Below are 18,082 nucleotides of genomic sequence, written 5' to 3'. Positions count from 1 at the left end.
AAGGCGGAAAGCCTCAAAGGCTTCACCACCCTTGATGTGTAATCTCTTGTCCCCCACTCGAGGACCAAGCCCTTCCTGCCCTGGCCACGCTGGCAGGAGATAAAATTAGCTATTCGGGAGGCGTACACCTCTAAAAGGCTAGCCACACCTTTAAGGTGGACTAGGAGGTCTGTACAGTTGAGGAAAGGTTATGCCGTGTAGGCAAATTTTAGAAATAGTGGGTTCTGGGTAGGAAAGTGACGTACTGCCACAGGAAGCTGTCACTTCAGGGGTGGGCTAGCCGCAGGGACAAGTAGCCCATTAGCCCATTAGCCGCTGTCCCTCACACACTTAACACCCCTTACATCACGATTTAAGGGTCTCCCTTGGCACCAGAACCTCAGTTCTGCCTTTGAAATCAAGAAGAGACACAAAGAAGACGCCGTCAACTCTGCCGCAGCCAAAGAAAGGACACTTAAGTGCCCTGAGGAGACCATATACTGGAACTGAGTGACTGATGTGTGCCCGTGGTGAAAACTCATTGCTACCAGCAAGAGAGACACCAGTGAATGCCAGAAACCTAAAGCAGACTCCCCTGACTGCATGTATCAGTCATTGCAACCTGCAGAAGAAACGTTGTGCTGCGTCCCCAGAAGTGCAACCAGTCAGGCCCCTTGCGAGTGAGCCCAAAGAGAGTTGGTGTCCTGCACCCTGGGAGTGGTAGCAAGGCTCTCAGCAAGTTTCAAGTTGTTACCCCTTTCGAGGCGACCTCCAGCTGACAAAGTAACTTTGGACTACATTTGCAGCTGCAAAGGCTTGCCTGTTGCCAGCCTGGTAATGGACAGCTTCCCGGTCATCACAGACTCCAGAGCAGGTCCCCAGCATAGTGACCAATATTAGCAACTACCCCACTCTTGAGAATCTGCATCCTAAAGGAGGCGTCATTAAGAAGAACAGCAAAGCATCTTTGGCACAACCGGTCCCCGTGATTGACAACTGCAAGACCACCTCTGCATCCAGAGTTGCCAGACGTGGTGGCGAAGTTCCAGCTGGTAAATCCAGGTCCTGGGACCCCAGAGGCCTCTACTTCCCAAGGGTAGACTGTGAGTCCACCCTAAAGTGTGCTTTTGTCAAGTGCTGCATTTTGACAGCGCCCGCGGATCCTGTCAGCACCAAGGACAGCCAGAGCAAATCTACACCCGGGCTCTCTGGGCAAGGAAACTAGGAACTGACTGTTGAGTCTTGGTCCAGGGACCTGCAAGACCTTAACTCCAAGTGTGTTCCCCAGAGCTCACCCTACAAGTGACTGATTGCACACTAAGGTTTTCCCCATTGACTTCAATGGGAGTCAATTACCATTAAAAGTAATCTATTTTTCAACGCTTTAGAAATTCATAACGCTGGTTGTGTGTAAGATAAAAAAGTTTGTTTTGGTGTCTAAATTAAGATAAAAATCTGGTTTATTTTTCTAAATTGGTGTCGGATTTCTTTCAAGTTGTGTCATTTACTTTTCATCCATGTGGTTATTGTGAAATGCTTTACACATGTTCCTCTACGTAGCTTTACTGCTTTTGCCACAGGACTGAGTGAAGGTTTACTAGTGTGAACCTGAGATCCTCTTCTGGGCAACGTACTAGTATTACATAGTAAGTCTCCCCAGTCATACCACATAATACTGCCACCTTGCTACAGAGCGGTACTACATGACTCAGCAGGGTAATATAATGCCCTAAGGCAAGAGTTTTCAGGCAACACTGCTAAGGAAGGAAGAGGAATTCATACCAATGTAGTACACTATACTGTGGATAGAGAACAAAAAGGTATTGCTGGTGTAATAAAACCAAGAATCAGAAAGTGTATAAAATGTACCTAGCAGCAACAATTTAGTAATATTAGAGCAGGAGGCTGGATGGGGGAAAAACATGGAAATGTCAAGCAAAATAAGACAAACCAATAAACAGTCTGCACTGCTCGTATTTTGACAAACAGACCATGACATATACAGAAATGTACCACAGAAGCATACTAGAGCCAAGCTAGTATACATGAGATTAGGGGGTGGGGACATCAAGGAACGACACCATGGTACAAGGATCCTGGAGAACACAGATCTTACTACTGGTAGTGAAGAAGGTTTGGAAAAAGAGAATAATGAAACTACAGGCAGCGCTGCAGGGAGTAAAGTCAAAGGAAGGGGCAGTAGATAGAAGCAAACACAATACAGCTAAGTTTGTTAGAGAATTTGAAGAGAGAGGCTTTACATATTATCCCCAATGGGATAAAAATAAATATGGCAACAGGGCTATGATAGAAGGGACCAGGCTAAAAATGAAGTTAAACACCAAAGGAGTCCCAAGATTGACCAATGCAAGTTATGAAGGGTCAAAGGAGTTAAATACAAAAATAATTCAGTATTTCAGAATTAAGAGACTGTACACCTATAATCAAAAGTGATACCTTTGTCACTAAGCAAATTTACCTGCTAACTATGAAGAGGTGCCTCAAGGAGCACTATAGTAAGTGTATGCAAAACTACACTGGGAAAAGTATTTAGTTAAATATTGAGAAACAGAGAGTACCCCCAAGAATACAGGAATATAATGAGAGAAAAAGTACCCATAAACACTAAAGCCTATGTGGAGGTGAAATGTAATAAGGGATCTGCTGATAGTAAATTAACTTGTAGAAACAAAAGAAAAGTTTGAGGGTGCAAATGGAAACATAAAGAAAACAAATAAAACAAAACATAAAATACCAGCCCAGACACATTAGAGCTAGCCCTCCCTAAAAATCAGACCTTGCAAAGACAAATTTAAAAAAGCAAGTCAAAATAAGAAGGAAAGATTATATACTTACTTGGAACACAGCTAAATAGCGTATGAAACAGAAAGATATTTAAGCAGTATTTGGTAAACAATTTCCTATGCAGTGTCCAATAAAACTGTGGTTACTGAAATGCCATTTTGCACGTTTGAGATCAAAGCAGAGAAGGGTCTGAAGCAAAAGACCACAAAAGGGGCCTTGACAGTGTCTTGTATAAAGGCAATACACAGAGCCCATTATATACTCCTTTTGAAGGTAGGGGAGGAAATACTTCCAATCTGCTAAATGTCTCTAGAACAACAATAGTGACAAAGAAGGAAACTCTTTGCAGGTGTGTCGATATTGTGGATGGGTTGCAACTGGAGTAGTTACAAGCAGGGAAAAACACGTTGCCGCTTTGGACTGACGAGGTCCATTAAGGGGTGTGAAAACATCCCAAGACATTGTCACCACCCTCAGCACACTTGGGGGCAAAAGTGCCTCTTAAGTGCTTCTTGGTATGACACTCCGCCCTCTCTTCACACGATGATATATTTTTATTTTAGCTGCTACGTCTAACTACCTAGGACCTATGGAAACTAGGTCCTAACTATAACTACCTTTTCTTTTTTTTTTCTCTCTCTCCCCCCCTAGTTTCCATAGGAAAAGTGTTTTTGTTTTACTAATAACTTTCACTCCGTTTGACAAATCTTCACAAAATTTTCAAAGCTAGTGTGTCAGTCACTTCAGCTACAGTCTGTAAAGTTTCGGGGTGATCCATCAAGCAGGGGCTTGAGAAAAAAGGTGGGGGGGGGGGTCCAAAAACACATTTCCCCATGCAATTTCCCTTAGAGATTTTAAACGCAACTACAGCCCGCACCGCTGAACGGAGTTACACCAAATTTGGCCGAAAGCTAGATCTTGGTCCAAAAAAGATTGCTTTTTGTAATCCGGTTTAAATCTGTTCAGTAGTTTTAGAGTTAATAAAGTAAAGATATTTATGCCTATCGAGAGAAGCATAACTGCCATTGGCACGTTTTGGTATTTAAAAAACACACACGGCCATTGCAGTCCCTGGTACTGAAGGGAACTACTTTGTGTAAGAATGTGCTTCTTGTGAAATAACAGAATGCTGTCACTCTCAGTTACGTTAGCCAATGGCTAAAGTGTGCATAAGAAAGAAATGACTGACATACCAATAAATGAAGTGGACAGGTTTAAGGGTCCTTTAAGGGACTACATTGTTTGTGTGTGTCATTTTACTAGAATCAAAAGGGCCAACACCAGACCCACAAATGCCAGAGGAAAATGGGAAATTATACAATGATTTCCTCCATCTTATACTACAAGCAGCAGACACGAAAACATCAGCCAAAGTAAATAAGTGTCCTGCAGGTCACCCATTTCCACTCTGCCCCTAATGTAAATAATGGGCATAGGAACTGTCGGGGAGACGCACAGGATTTCACCCCCACCCAGATATTGGAGGTGACAGGACACAGGGGACAAGGGTTGGGGGAGCAAGCAGAACAGACAACCCTGAAATTTAAAAAGAGACAGTTATGCAGTCCCTGTTTAAACTTCATTCATTTTTCAGTGCATTAAAATCATGGGAACAGAAAAAAAGAATGACGTTTAACCCCTTCTGTGCCGCGGACGTAGTGGTTACGTCCCGCGGCACAGTGCTGCTGTGCCGAGGACGTAACCACTAAGTCCTAGGCACACAGCCCAGAGGTAGCGCTCTCGCTCCCTCTGTGTGCTTCCCTCCCACCCCCCAAAGTCGGGGATGGAAGGGGAAGCCCTTCCCCTTCCACCCCCGACCCCCCCACCCCCCCATAATGACGTCAGCGCGCTGACTTCATTATGGGTTCCTCGCCGCACAGGAAGCCATTTGCTTCCTGTGCGGCGACGAGAGAAGAGGTGAGTTCCTCTTCCCGGTGGGTGGGGGGGTTGGGGCTAAAGAGGCACCGGGGGAAAAGGAAAGGCTTTTCCTTTTCCCCGGTGTCTCTGAGCATTCCTGCTGCCCGATCGCATTGCGATCGGGCAGCAGGAATGCCCACTAGACACCAGGGATTTGTTTTCTTCATTGTTTTTTACGGTTTTTGGCACGCGGGGAGCGGCCACTTGGGCAAGGGTCGCTCCCCTTTAGGGGGGCAATTACTACGGCCATTTCTGCCCCCCTTGGGGGCAGATTGGCTACTTTTCAGCCAGATCTGCCCCCAAGGGGGGCAGAAAACACTAGATCACCAGGGATTATTATTTTTTTTTGCATTTATGTGTTGGGGGTGCCCCCTTGGGCAAGGGGCGCCCCCCCCAAGGGGGCAGAGAACTGTTGGCCTTTTCTGCCCCCCTTGGGGGCAGACCAGCCTATTTTTTTTAGGTCTATCTGCCCCCAAGGGGGGCAGAAGCCACTTAGGCACCAGGGATTGTGTGTGTAGTGGATGGGGGGGCGCCCCCTTGGGCAAGGGTCGCTCCCCTTTGGGGGGCATGTCTTTTCGGGCCATTTCTGCCCCCCTGGAGGGCAGATTGGTACTTTTTAGCCAGATCTGACCCCAAGGGGGGCAGAAAACACTAGATCACCAGGGTTTTTTATTTTTATGTGTATTTATGTGGGGTGGGGGGTGCCCCCTTGGGCAAGGGGCGCCCCCCCCAAGGGGGCAGAGAACTGTTGGCCTTTCCTGCCCCCCTTGGGGGCAAATCGGCCTATTTTTTTTAGGTCCATCTGCCCCCAAGGGGGGCAGAAGCCACTTAGGCACCAGGGATTGTGTGTGTAGTGGATGGGGGGGCGCCCCCTTGGGCAAGGGTCGCTCCCCTTTGGGGGGCATGTCTTTTAGGGCCATTTCTGCCCCCCTTGAGGGCAGATCAGCCTATTATTTTTAGGCTGGTCTGCCCCCAAGGGGGGCAGAAACTACTAGAACGCCAGGGATTTTTTTTATTTGTTTATTTTTGTGGGGGGGCATCCCCTTGGTCACGGGGCGCACCCCCAAGGGGGGCATTGACCTGTTGCCCATTTCTACACCCCCTGGGGGCAGATACTACTAGAACGCCAGGGATTTTTTTTTATTTGTTTATTTTTGTGGGGGGGCGTCCCCTTGGTCACGGGGCGCCCCCCCAAGGGGGGCATTGACCTGTTGCCCATTTCTACACCCCCTGGGGGCAGATGGGCCTATTTTCTTAGGCCCACCTGCCCCCAAGGGGGGCAGAAGCCACTTAGACACCAGGGATAGTGTGTGTGTGTGTGTGTGTGTGTTAGTGGATGGGTGGGGCCTTGGGCAAGGGTCGCCCCCCACTTTGGGGGCACATGTACCCAGGCCATTTCTGCACCCCTTGGAGACAGATCAGCCTATTATTTTTAGGCTGGTCTGCCCCCAAGGGGGGCAGAAACTACTAGAACGCCAGGGATTTTTTTTTGTTTGTTTATTCTTGTGGGGGGGGCGTCCCCTTGGTCACGGGGCGCCCCCCCAAGGGGGGCATTGACCTGTTGCCCATTTCTACACCCCCTGGGGGCAGATGGGCCTATTTTCTTAGGCCCACCTGCCCCCAAGGGGGGCAGAAGCCACTTAGACACCAGGGATAGTGTGTGTGTGTGTGTGTGTGTTAGTGGATGGGTGGGGCCTTGGGCAAGGGTCGCCCCCCACTTTGGGGGCACATGTACCCAGGCCATTTCTGCACCCCTTGGAGACAGATCAGCCTATTATTTTTAGGCTGGTCTGCCCCCAAGGGGGGCAGAAACTACTAGAACGCCAGGGATTTTTTTTTATTTGTTTATTCTTGTGGGGGGGCGTCCCCTTGGTCACGGGGCGCCCCCCCAAGGGGGGCATTGACCTGTTGCCCATTTCTACACCCCCTGGGGGCAGATGGGCCTATTTTCTTAGGCCCACCTGCCCCCAAGGGGGGCAGAAGCCACTTAGACACCAGGGATAGTGTGTGTGTGTTAGTGGATGGGTGGGGCCTTGGGCAAGGGTCGCCCCCCACTTTGGGGGCACGTGTACCCAGGCCATTTCTGCACCCCTTTGAGACCGATCAGCCTATTATTTTTAGGCTGGTCTGCCCCCAAGGGGGGCAGAAACTACTAGAACGCCAGGGTTTTTTTTTTTTATTTGTTTATTTTTGTGGGGGGGCGTCCCCTTGGTCACGGGGAGCCCCCCTAAGGGGGGCATTGACCTGTTGCCCATTTCTACACCCCCTGGGGGCAGATGGGCCTATTTTCTTAGGCCCACCTGCCCCCAAGGGGGGCAGAATCCACTTAGGCACCAGGGATAGTGTTGTGTGTGTTTTTTTTTTTTTGTTGCTTTTTTTTTTTAGGGCTGTCCCCTTTGGCAAGGGTCGCTCTCCATGGGGACACACTACTAAAGGTATTTTCTGGCTTCCTTGGGGTAGGCAGGTCTATTTTATTAGTAGGCCCATCTGCCCCATGGCAGAATCCACTTAGGCACCAATTTCTAAATGTTTGATGGTGGGGTGTTTGTCAACTGAAGAAGTCTTTGCATTTGTGATAAAAAAATGTTTTCCTCCTTTTTGTTCTAGTTCAAAACTTTTGCTTTATTTGCTGTGGCTCCTTGCGGTTTTGGCGGTGGTTGACCTGCAGTTTGCACAGTTGCATGTTTTAGGTAAGTAAAAACAATTTACTCCAAAGGAGTATTGTTGCCATGCATGAATGACATGTTTGTAGGGGGTGTACTAAATGCAGGATTGTGTGTGAAATTGTCCTTAGGTTTGTGCACAATGATATTTGTTTTGTCTTATTTCTAATTTGCCTTTCTTTCTTTATTTTTAGTGGGATATCATTGGTGATTGCTGTGTAGTTGCTGGTGAATCAAGCTTTTTCAGGCAAGTGAGCGGTATAGTTTTTGAGTTTACAACTCTTACTAACAAAGCTACACTTTGTCACTTGTCTTACACAGTGCTGGTTGTTGGTGGTGAATTTGTCCAGTTAATTTTAGCAGGAGATATCATGGCTAGCCGCAGGATGACCGCTCAGCAGGTGGTTGGTATGCTTTTTGAGTCACAGTCTGATCAGGACTATGAGACAGACTCTGCATCTGAGGCAGAGGAGGAAGTCAGAGATTCTGGCAGTGATGTTTCTCTTGGAGGGGAATCTTCTGATGATGAAGCCACACTCAGTGCAGATGAAGGGCCTGTTGTAGAGGAGGACATTGATGTGCCAATAGTGCAGCAACCTGGGGCTGAAAGGTTTCCCGTTATAAGACCTGATGTCTGGGTTGCCCCAAACATGCAGCAGCCAGAGTTGCCTGCCTTTACTGGTCTCCCGGGGTGTAACGCCAATACAGAGAACTTTATGCCTATCAATTTCTTTGAGTTATTCATGGATGATGTGTTTTTGGAAGAGATTGTTGAGCAGACTAATTTGTATGGTGAGGGACAACGCTGCTAGACTTAGGCCACACTCTAGAGCTGCCCAGTGGATTCCCACTAATTTGGAGGAGTTAAAAAAGTTTTTGGGTTTGACTTTTTTGATGGGGTTGATAAGGAAGCCGTCACTGGCTTCTTATTGGTCTACTAGTCCCTTGATGGCAACAGCTATATTTCCAGCGACCATGAGTCGTAATCGGTATTTGCTTCTTCTTAGGATGCTGCATTTTGTTGACAATGCATTAGCCTTGCCACGAGATCACCCAGATTCTGACCGTCTTTTTAAGATTAGGCCTGTCCTTGATCATTTTGTAGATCGGTTTTCGGAGGTCTATGTTCCAGGCAAAGAGTTAAGTGTGGACGAGTCTTTGGTCCTCTTCAAGGGTCGTTTGGTTTTTAGGCAGTACATTCCTAGCAAAAGGGCACGATATGGAATTAAATTGTATATGCTGTCTGAAAGTAGGACAGGATATGTGTATAGTTTCCGTGTGTACACTGGTAGGGATTCCAATATTGACCCCCCTGGTTGTCCTCCCACTTTTGGAGTTACTGAGAAAATTGTGTGGGATCTTGGTAGACGACTGTTCAACAAAGGTCACCATTTGTATGTAGATAACTTCTACACTGGTGTGCAATTGTTCAAGGAATTGTTTAGAGTGGACACAGTTGCTTGTGGCACAATCTGTTCTAACCGGAAAGGCTATCCAAGGGAGCTTGTCTGTAAAAAACTTGAGAGGACAGTGCTGTGCCTTGCGGAACGAGGAGCTGCTAGCTTTGAAATTTTCAGATAAGAGGGATGTCTACATGCCAAGTACCATCCATGATGAGAGTACTTCCCCTGTGACTGTTTGGGGCCAGGTTGCTGAAGTGCGCAAACCTGTGTGCATTTTAGATTATAATAAGCACATGGGAGGTGTAGATAGAGTTGACCAGAGGTTGGAACCTTATACTGCTATTCGTAAGTCTTACGTTTGGTATAAGAAGTTAGCACTTCACCTCTTCCACTTAGCAACCTTCAATGCTTTTATTGTGTTTAGGGATAGGTCTCCAGAGTCAAAGGTGACTTTTGTGAAATTTCAGGAGTCAGTGATAGAGAGCCTTATTGTGGTGGAACAGGCCAGAGTTCCTAGAGAAGCAGTGGTGGAGGATGTGGCTAGATTGAAAGATCGCCACTTTGCTGAGCACATTCCTCCCACACCCAAAAAAGACTTTCCAGCTAAGAAATGTAGAGTGTGTTTTCGAAGAGGTATCAGGAGGGAGTCTCGAATGTACTGCCCGGATTGTCCTTCCAAGCCTGGGCTGTGTGTCGGTGCTTGTTTTAAGAATTACCACACCCAGAAGAATTTCTGGGAACAACCATGAGTGTAAACTCATGTCTGTTTTGTATTTTCATGTGTTTAGTTTCATGGTTAGCATTTCTGTCATGTTCTTAGTTAGAGCTTTTGTGTTTGTAGTTTTGTAATTCTTTCTACTTAGTTAGGGGTTCCTCTGTTAAAAAAAAAAAAAAAAAAAAAAAAAATGATGCCATTGTGGGTGGAGTGGGGCTTGGCTGAGTGTACATATTGACTTGCTGTTGGCTACTGCAACACACTGCCAGCCAAACACCAGTCCACACACTCCCATCAGCTGGTGTGATTGTTGTATCAGGCACGTGGGCGTATGTAAGTGATGGGCCCTTGAGTGGCGCTGTCTGTCGATGTGAGTGTTGTAATGTGCTGGGCCCGTGGCTGGCGGTGTGAATGGCCTTGTGTGTGTCATGTATGAAAGTTGTGTGAATGGACTGTAAAGCGGTTGGTGCCTTGTCGCGGCTTTACAGCTCACGAGCTGTGAGTCATTGGTTCAGTTTTTTGCCTTTCAGTTACTAACAGTGCATTTTATTTTTGTGAAAGCTCTTGTTAGTAAAATTTGATCCACTGAACCATCACTCACCCTCGTGCCAAATCCAACCAGTATGTGTGGTAAAAATGACAAAACCTGCTCCGCTGTAATCAGGCGTTGCAGCACACCTGTGACACGCTAGGTGCCTCAGGTGGGACCCCGATGATGAAGCATGCCACCAGCTTTGTTGGTGGGTGAGGGGTCTTTTTCACATAACCTAACTGGGTTTCTTTTCAAAATTTTAGTGTTTGGCACATCACGGACGTATGTGGGCACATCAAAACGATATATTACAAAACTACCTGTGTTTGGGGGGGGAGAGGGCACCTATGTTTTTGGTCCTGTGTGCGGCCTTCATCTAGGGAAACCTACCAAACCCAGACATTTTATAAAACTAGACACCCCAAGGAGTCCAGGGAGGTGTGGCTTGCGTGGTTCCCCCAACATTTTCTTACCCAGACTCCTCTGTAAACCTCAATGTGCTTAAAAAAAAGCATATTTTCCTGACTTTTCTTCGTAGGATCACCACTCCAGCACAAAATTCCTACTCCCCAGTGTTCCCCTCAGCCTCCCAAGTAAAATGACACCTCACTTATGTGGGTCCCCAAAGCAGAGTCAGTCTAAAGATGTATAAAAGAATATGTCCTTATAAACTTGCTGTGCTATCCCCTCTATCTCTACAAGTTTTGGGCCTTATTCTGTTGCAGGCACCTGGCCCACCCACACAAGTAAGGTATCATTTTTATCGGGACACTTGGGGGAACGCTGGGTGGAAGGAAATTTGTGGCTCCACTCAGATTCCAGAACTTTCTGTCACCGAAATGTGTGGAGAATGTGTTTTTTTAGACAGAATTTGAGGTTTGCAAAGGATTCTGGGTAACATAACCTGGTCCGAGCCACACAAGTCACCCCATCTTGGATTCCCCTAGGTCTCTAGTTTTCAGAAATGCACAGGTTTGGTAGGTTACCCTAGGTGCCGGCTGAGCTAGAGGCCAAAATCTACAGGTAGGCACTGTTTTCAATGAAAAAATGTGATGTGTCCACGTTGCGCTTTGGGGCGTTTCCTGTCGCGGGCGCTAGGCCTACCCACACAAGTGAGGTATCATTTTTATCGGGAGACGTGGGGGAACGCTGGGTGGAAGGAAATTCGTGGCTCCTCTCAGATTCCAGAACTTTCTGCCACAGAAATGTGAGGAACATGTGTTTTTTTAGCCAAATTTTGAGGTTTGCAAAGGATTCTGGGTCACAGAACCTGGTCCGAGCCACACAAGTCACCCCATCTTGGATTCCCCTAGGTCTCTAGTTTTCAGAAATGCACAGGTTTGGTAGGTTTCCCTAGGTGGCGGCTGAGCTACAGGCCAAAATCTACAGGTAGGCACTTTGCAAAAAACACCTCTGTTTTCCTTCACCAATTTGGCTGTGTCCACGTTGCGCTTTGGGGCGTTTCCTGTCGCGGGCGCTAGGCCTACCCACACAAGTGAGGTATAATTTTTATCGGGAGACGTGGGGGAACGCTGGGTGGAAGGAAATTCGTGGCTCCTCTCAGATTCCAGAACTTTCTGCCACAGAAATGTGAGGAACATGTGTTTCTTTAGCCAAATTTTGAGGTTTGCAAAGGATTCTGGGTAACAGAACCTGGTCCGAGCCACACAAGTCACCCCATCTTGGATTCCCCTAGGTCTCTAGTTTTCAGAAATGCACAGGTTTGGTAGGTTTCCCTAGGTGGCGGCTGAGCTACAGGCCAAAATCTACAGGTAGGCACTTTGCAAAAAACACCTCTGTTTTCCTTCACCAATTTGGCTGTGTCCACGTTGCGCTTTGGGGCGTTTCCTGTCGCGGGCGCTAGGCCTACCCACACAAGTGAGGTATCATTTTTATCGGGAGACGTAGGGGAACGCTGGGGGGAAGGAAATTCGTGGCTCCTCTCAGATTCCAGAACTTTCTGCCACAGAAATGTGAGGAACATGTGTTTTTTTAGCCACATTTGGAGGTTTGCAAAGGATTCTGGGTAACAGAACCTGGTCTGAGCCACACAAGTCACCCCATCTTGGATTCCCCTAGGTCTCTAGTTTTCAGAAATGCAAAGGTTTGGTAGGTTTCCCTAGGTGGCGGCTGAGCTACAGGCCAAAATCTACAGGTAGGCACTTTGCAAAAAACACCTCTGTTTTCTGTGATGTGTCCACGTTGTGTTTTGGGGCATATCCTGTCGCGGGCGCTAGGCCTACCCACACAAGTGAGGTATCATTTTTATCGGGAGACTTGGGGGAACATAGAATAGCAAAACAAGTGTTATTGCCCCTTGTCTTTCTCTACATTTTTTCCTTCCAAATGTAAGACAGTGTGTAAAAAACACGTCTATTTGAGAAATGCCCTGTAATTCACATGCTAGTATGGGCACCCCGGAATTCAGAGATGTGCAAATAACCACTGCTTCTCAACACCTTATCTTGTGCCCATTTTGGAAATACAAAGGTTTTCTTGATAGCTATTTTTTACTCTTTATATTTCAGCAAATGAATTGCTGTATACCCGGCATAGATTGAAAACCCACTGCAGGGTGCAGGTCATTTATTGGCTCTGGGTAGCTAGAGTTCTTGATGAACCTATAAGCCCTATATATCCCCGCAACCAGAAGAGTCCAGCAGACGTAACGGTATATTGCTTTCGAAAATCTGACATTGCTGGAAAAAGTTACAGAGTAAAACGTAGAGAAAAATTGATGTTTTTTTCACCTCAATTTCAATATTTTTCTTTTTCAGTTGTTATTTTCTGTAGGAAACCCTTGTAGGATATACACAAATGACCCCTTGCTGAATTCAGATTTTTGTCTACTTTTCAAAAATGTTGCGGTTTCTGGGATCCAGCGTTGGTTTCATGCCCATTTCTGTCACTGACTGGAAGGAGGCTGAAAGCACAAAAAATCGTAAAAATGGGGTATGTCCCAGTAAAATGCCAAAATTGTGTTGAAAAATTGGGTTTTCTGATTCAAGGCTGCCTGTTCCTGAAAGCTGGGAAGCTGGTGATTTTATCACCGCAAACCCTTTGTTGATGCCCTTTTCAGGGAAAAAACCACAAGCCTTCTTCTGCAGCCCATTTTCCCAATTTGTTTGAAAAAAAACGAAATTTTCACTCTTTTTTGGCTAATTTCTTGGCCTCCTTCTGGGGAACCCACAAAGTCTGGGTACCTCTAGAATCCCTAGGATGTTGGAAAAAAAGGACGCAAATTTGGCGTGGGTAGCTTATGTGAACAAAAAGTTATGAGGGCCTAAGCGCGAACTGCTCCAAATAGCCAAAAAAAGGCTCGGCACAGGAGGGGGAAAAGGCCTGGCAGCGAAGGGGTTAAATAGGCTGCTGACTTTTCCCCAAATCAAAGCTCCCCATACCCGTAGCACAGGCTGCTGCAGGTTCAATGACAGAGGATTCTTCTCTTTGTGTTTTTTTTTTTTTATTGCTTCTTGTGCCCTCTGCAGTATCGCACTCTTGCCAGCCTACTAGCAAGATGTCAATTAACGGCTTGGTAGGGTCAGATAAACGGGAATGAATGCCTACATTTACATATCTCTGCCCATTGACAAACACACTGCAGTAGTACGTTGTCACACTTCTAACTACTACAAAGGAGAGATTATGCAAGTTTTCTTTAAATAATAATGAGCAAGACAGTTACACTGTGTTATTATATTGGCATTTCTATAGACCTTTCCTAACCCTTCCGATTCCCAAGGAGTTGTAACATAAATGTTTGACAGAATATAAATGTTAATGCCTTTTTTATTTTCGAAGCGCATTTAAACCATGACGTAAGACACAATTTAAACAGAATCTTTAATGAAAAAGTTATATTCTGTCACCAGGTCTTATAAGTGATTTCATTTAATGACCCAGCACACCATGTCCATCCACTCTTCTCATTCCAGGTAACTGCTGTGTTTAGCAAAGTGTATTGTGGGTGATTTAGGCCCTGCTGGGCTGTAAAGTACATGTTGCATTTTCCTTCTACAGAAGCTGTTTTGATGGGGGATTGATTGAACTTATGGACCTTTTAACTGTGTGAAACACTGGGTTTGCACTTCTGAAGGTTGGCACTCTTCATCTCATACCACATTAGCCCAAACATGGACCACAAGGCACTCACACCTTTAAATCCACACATTAGAACCAGTCGAGAGCAACCTATCTCTCACTACTTTTCACCTGACATTCATGAAGAGCAGCGAAACCACATAATAGGAGCACAACTCTGATCACCACATATAACATATACAAAACCTTTGGGTGTTAAACCTGTACTAATGAGGTGAAACCTTGACCTACACAGTGTTCCAATTTGTAAAAATGGCAATATAATGATGTAATAATAACATGTCACATTATGTAGTAGAATTAGCTTTTTATGCTGCGTAATTTAGTCAATGCGGTCACATAATTTGGTCCTCCCTGATCTGAGGGCAATCCATTGTTCCGAGAGTACACCTCAGTGGTTAATAAGGAGGTGGACGAGGCAACAATTTTCCAGGGAGGGCAGAGACAAGCTAAGGGTCTGGCTCACACCTTAGAGTAGTGCATAAACAACAAACATCACATAAAATATGATAGAGTCTCCTCAAAATTGTATTTCTTTAAGCTGTGGAAGCTTTGATATTAACAAGGTGCATTATAACACTCCACTGAGAAGAACTTGTTAAAAGTGATAATTTTTTACCACTGGCAGCCTGAACTCACATAACTGAATGTGCTTTCAACAGCAATAATGAAGGCTAAAGAGTTTTTTGTAAAATAAACTATTTGTCTAAGATCACACAATTTAAGCAGGAAAGCCACGATTTATTCAGGGTTTCTGATTTCACTTTTGTACAAATCAGTCAGTAAATGGATATCTATTTGTCTTTTCTTATGTTTAAGCTTTATTTTTACATCTAAATGCATTTTAATACAGTTTTTGAAATATAGCACAAACTCGACCCAAAACTATTGGAGTGCTTTATATAAGCACCAGTTATATTACACAGGATCACATGCACTGTTTACTGGCATGGGGAGATTAAGTGATTGGCCCTGCATGAGGTGATGTGGAGTCAAAGCTGAGATTCAAACCTGGTTCCCCAGTTCCGTTGTCAGCAGTTCGGACAGTAAAACCACATCCTGGGTAGAAAGGGGGCAGGGGGTGCAAGGCATAAATGAACGCTCGGCTCATTATGAGCTTAAAGGTTCCAACAGGAACTCTGGCTTAGCCAGAGCCAGGTTTCAAGCTAGAGTCTGGCTTGAGCTTTCAGTGGCTCGCCCAGCCCTAATTCTCATACAATCTTCAATGGTACTTGATGCAAAGCCTTCTTCACACTAAAACAGAAAAAGGATAGATAGGACTTTGTGCAAAAAATGTACACCTTCTCGAGGGAGGCATAAAGAATGATTAACCGTTTCTTTTCTCCAAACTTTTGAAATGTTCCCCCATGTACAGCACTTTACAGCAAACATACAGTGGTAAAACTATTAAGCTACATTAAAGCATACTCTTTGTACAGATGGGTACCCTTCCACTACAAAAACCTATTCTTGACATCAAACACACACACATACCCATGCACTAAAGTGCATGGCTTTGTGCATTAGCCCAAGGCAGACAAATGTGCGCCAATGCAGACAGAGACAAATCCAGCATCATACCTTAGTAGATATGGTGCTGTTCTATTCTCTCATATTGATGCAGGAAATCAACTTTGTTTCCTGTGTCATGCTGTATCAAACACTTCAAATTTGCCCCTCAATGCTTAAATGCTCACAGTGCTTTAAAAAATATTTTGAGCACAACACATTCAGAATGTATCTAGTGCACACTTTTCCTGGGCTGGAAATGACCTTATAGTGCCTTTCAAAAAAGAATAACTCTGACACCATGAATCTTCAAATTATTCTATGAATTAAAGCCTGTTCTGGTTCCAAAGAAGACTTTAAATTTGCTTATTAACCAAGCATCACCCACACTCATCTCGTTCTGCATATCTCACTACACTGAATTTCCGGGTAGCATCTTACAAGCCAGTGCCACATTTCTCACTGTTTCTGGCATCTCATGACATAAGGTAGGCTGTCTCTCACGCAGCAACCTTTATGCATTTGTAAGACCTGCCTCACACACAACCACTGCAAACATATTACACACGCACACACACAATCTTGTTTTTTTTTTTTAATGCAGCTCACATACTAGCCTTTATGTATCACTTTCTTTCACATCATTTGTAAAGTATCTACCTCCAATATACACACACTGCATCTGCATATCTCATTTTGTGAGTATCTCATATAGAAGGCATATTTCATGTCATGTTTAACTGCAGCTTTAGTTATTCAGATTGTGAGCATTCTACACTCAAGGCATCAATCTACTCTAAGGGCCTGATTACAACTTTGGCGGAGGGGGTTAATCCGTCCCAAATGTGACGGATATCCCGTTCGCTGTGTTATGATTTCCATAGAATATAATGGACTCGTAATACAGTGGGCGGGTTATCCATCACATTTGGGACGGGTTAACCCCCTCCGCCAAAGTTGTAATCAGGCCTAAGTCTTCAAGCAGGTTAGACAGCAAAAACTTAAAGTTTTTTATTGTGTTTTATATTTTCTGCTGCACTTAGTGAATACAGTGCCTCGATCTCCACGTTACGGCCACAGGAGAGCAAACAATACACTTTGACTCTGTGTGGTGGTATTCTCAGTCCCCCTTCTGTGCAACGCTAAAGCAAATGGTAGCAGAGTTCTATGTTGAAAATATGATTGACCATTGAGCAGTGTTTTTCAATGGGGAAGCTGGGAATAAATAATTTTTCCCGGTTCCACATTCCCCATAGCACTGCAATTATGGTGGCGTAGGTGTTGATCAAAATGCCCAGAGACTGCCCTCAAGGACAAATGCTGCTGTTGGGAGCCTTGTGCAGATTTTAAAGCAGTACTTATTACATCACACGTTTATTTTAAAAAAACAAAAATAAAAAATAAAAAAAACGAGATGCTAGGATTACAAATCTTATAGTTCTTGGACTAAAAAAACGTACACATAGGACCACATTTAGCATAGTGGTGCTGTCTGCTAATGCAAGTGAATTGTCAACTGGAGGTCTTGTCACAGGGTTTTTAATAGCATTGTTTCTAAGTGCTTTAATTCTTTAACAAGCAGATTGTTAAGTCTCTTCTAGAAGCCTGGTGTAGTAGGTGGATACTGAATGATGGATACTGTAAGAAATTAGGTTTTTAATTGCGTGGAGTGAAAACCTTCCTAAGGCAACAACCACAATCTTGGTCAGAGTGAACCACAAAAGTCACTAAATTAATGTGCGCTTAACCCTGTGGTAGCCTGGCGCGAAAGCAGTCAGGCTTAACTCAGAGGCACTGTGTTAAGTATTTATGCAGCACTCAAACTGTAGTAAAGTGAAAACACAACACAAGAAAAACCCACATCAATTTAGAAAATAGAGTTAAATGTAATAAATAAAACAAGACCAAAATGATAAAAATCTAATCAGTAGAGTTGGAGATATGCAATACTAAAGGTTTAAGTAAAAATAGCAACATGAAGCATAAAGCTCTAACTGTGCTACCTGGTCGATAGACTGCGATAAAGTCATTCATTCAGGCTGGCCACGAGCAAGTGAGATTGGGATACAGGGATCAAGTTAGTCCCACTGAAAAAGGTTTCCATTTCAACCACCTGTGCGTAGAGTTCAAAACTTCAATTTCACAGGAGGAGCTCAACTAATGCCAGCCAAAGGTACAGGACTTGGAGGGGCACCCCTTGGGGATCCAGCAGAGGTCAGCAGGGCTCAGGCAGGTCCAAGCAGGGCCAGTTGCAGCAGGTTAGCTGGCCAGGTACAGTGATGCCCCTGGAGCTTGTTGTGTCCCTGTAGCTCATAAAAGGAGGTCAGCCACCTGACCATTAGCGCCACTCTGGTAGTCCTGGGTTCAAAGAAATGGTCATCTCTTTTTCAAGCAACAAAACAGGTCTCTAGATGCAAGGCAATCTTTTCAAGAACAAGGAAGGCCTCAAGCAACAGGG

At 45.1% G+C, this 18,082-nt stretch overlaps 1 protein-coding gene across 3 annotated transcripts in view; it reads right to left on the bottom strand.

Moving 5' to 3' along the window:
- Positions 1–18,082, bottom strand: part of DPH7 (diphthamide biosynthesis 7) — a 174,653-nt gene that overhangs the window by 150,577 nt on the left and 5,994 nt on the right. The window lies entirely within an intron of this gene.

The sequence above is a fragment of the Pleurodeles waltl genome, chromosome 6 (genome assembly GCF_031143425.1).
Source record: "Pleurodeles waltl isolate 20211129_DDA chromosome 6, aPleWal1.hap1.20221129, whole genome shotgun sequence".
NCBI classification, from domain to species: Eukaryota; Metazoa; Chordata; class Amphibia; order Caudata; family Salamandridae; genus Pleurodeles; species Pleurodeles waltl.
This window is presented reverse-complemented; position numbering and strand designations above follow the sequence as displayed.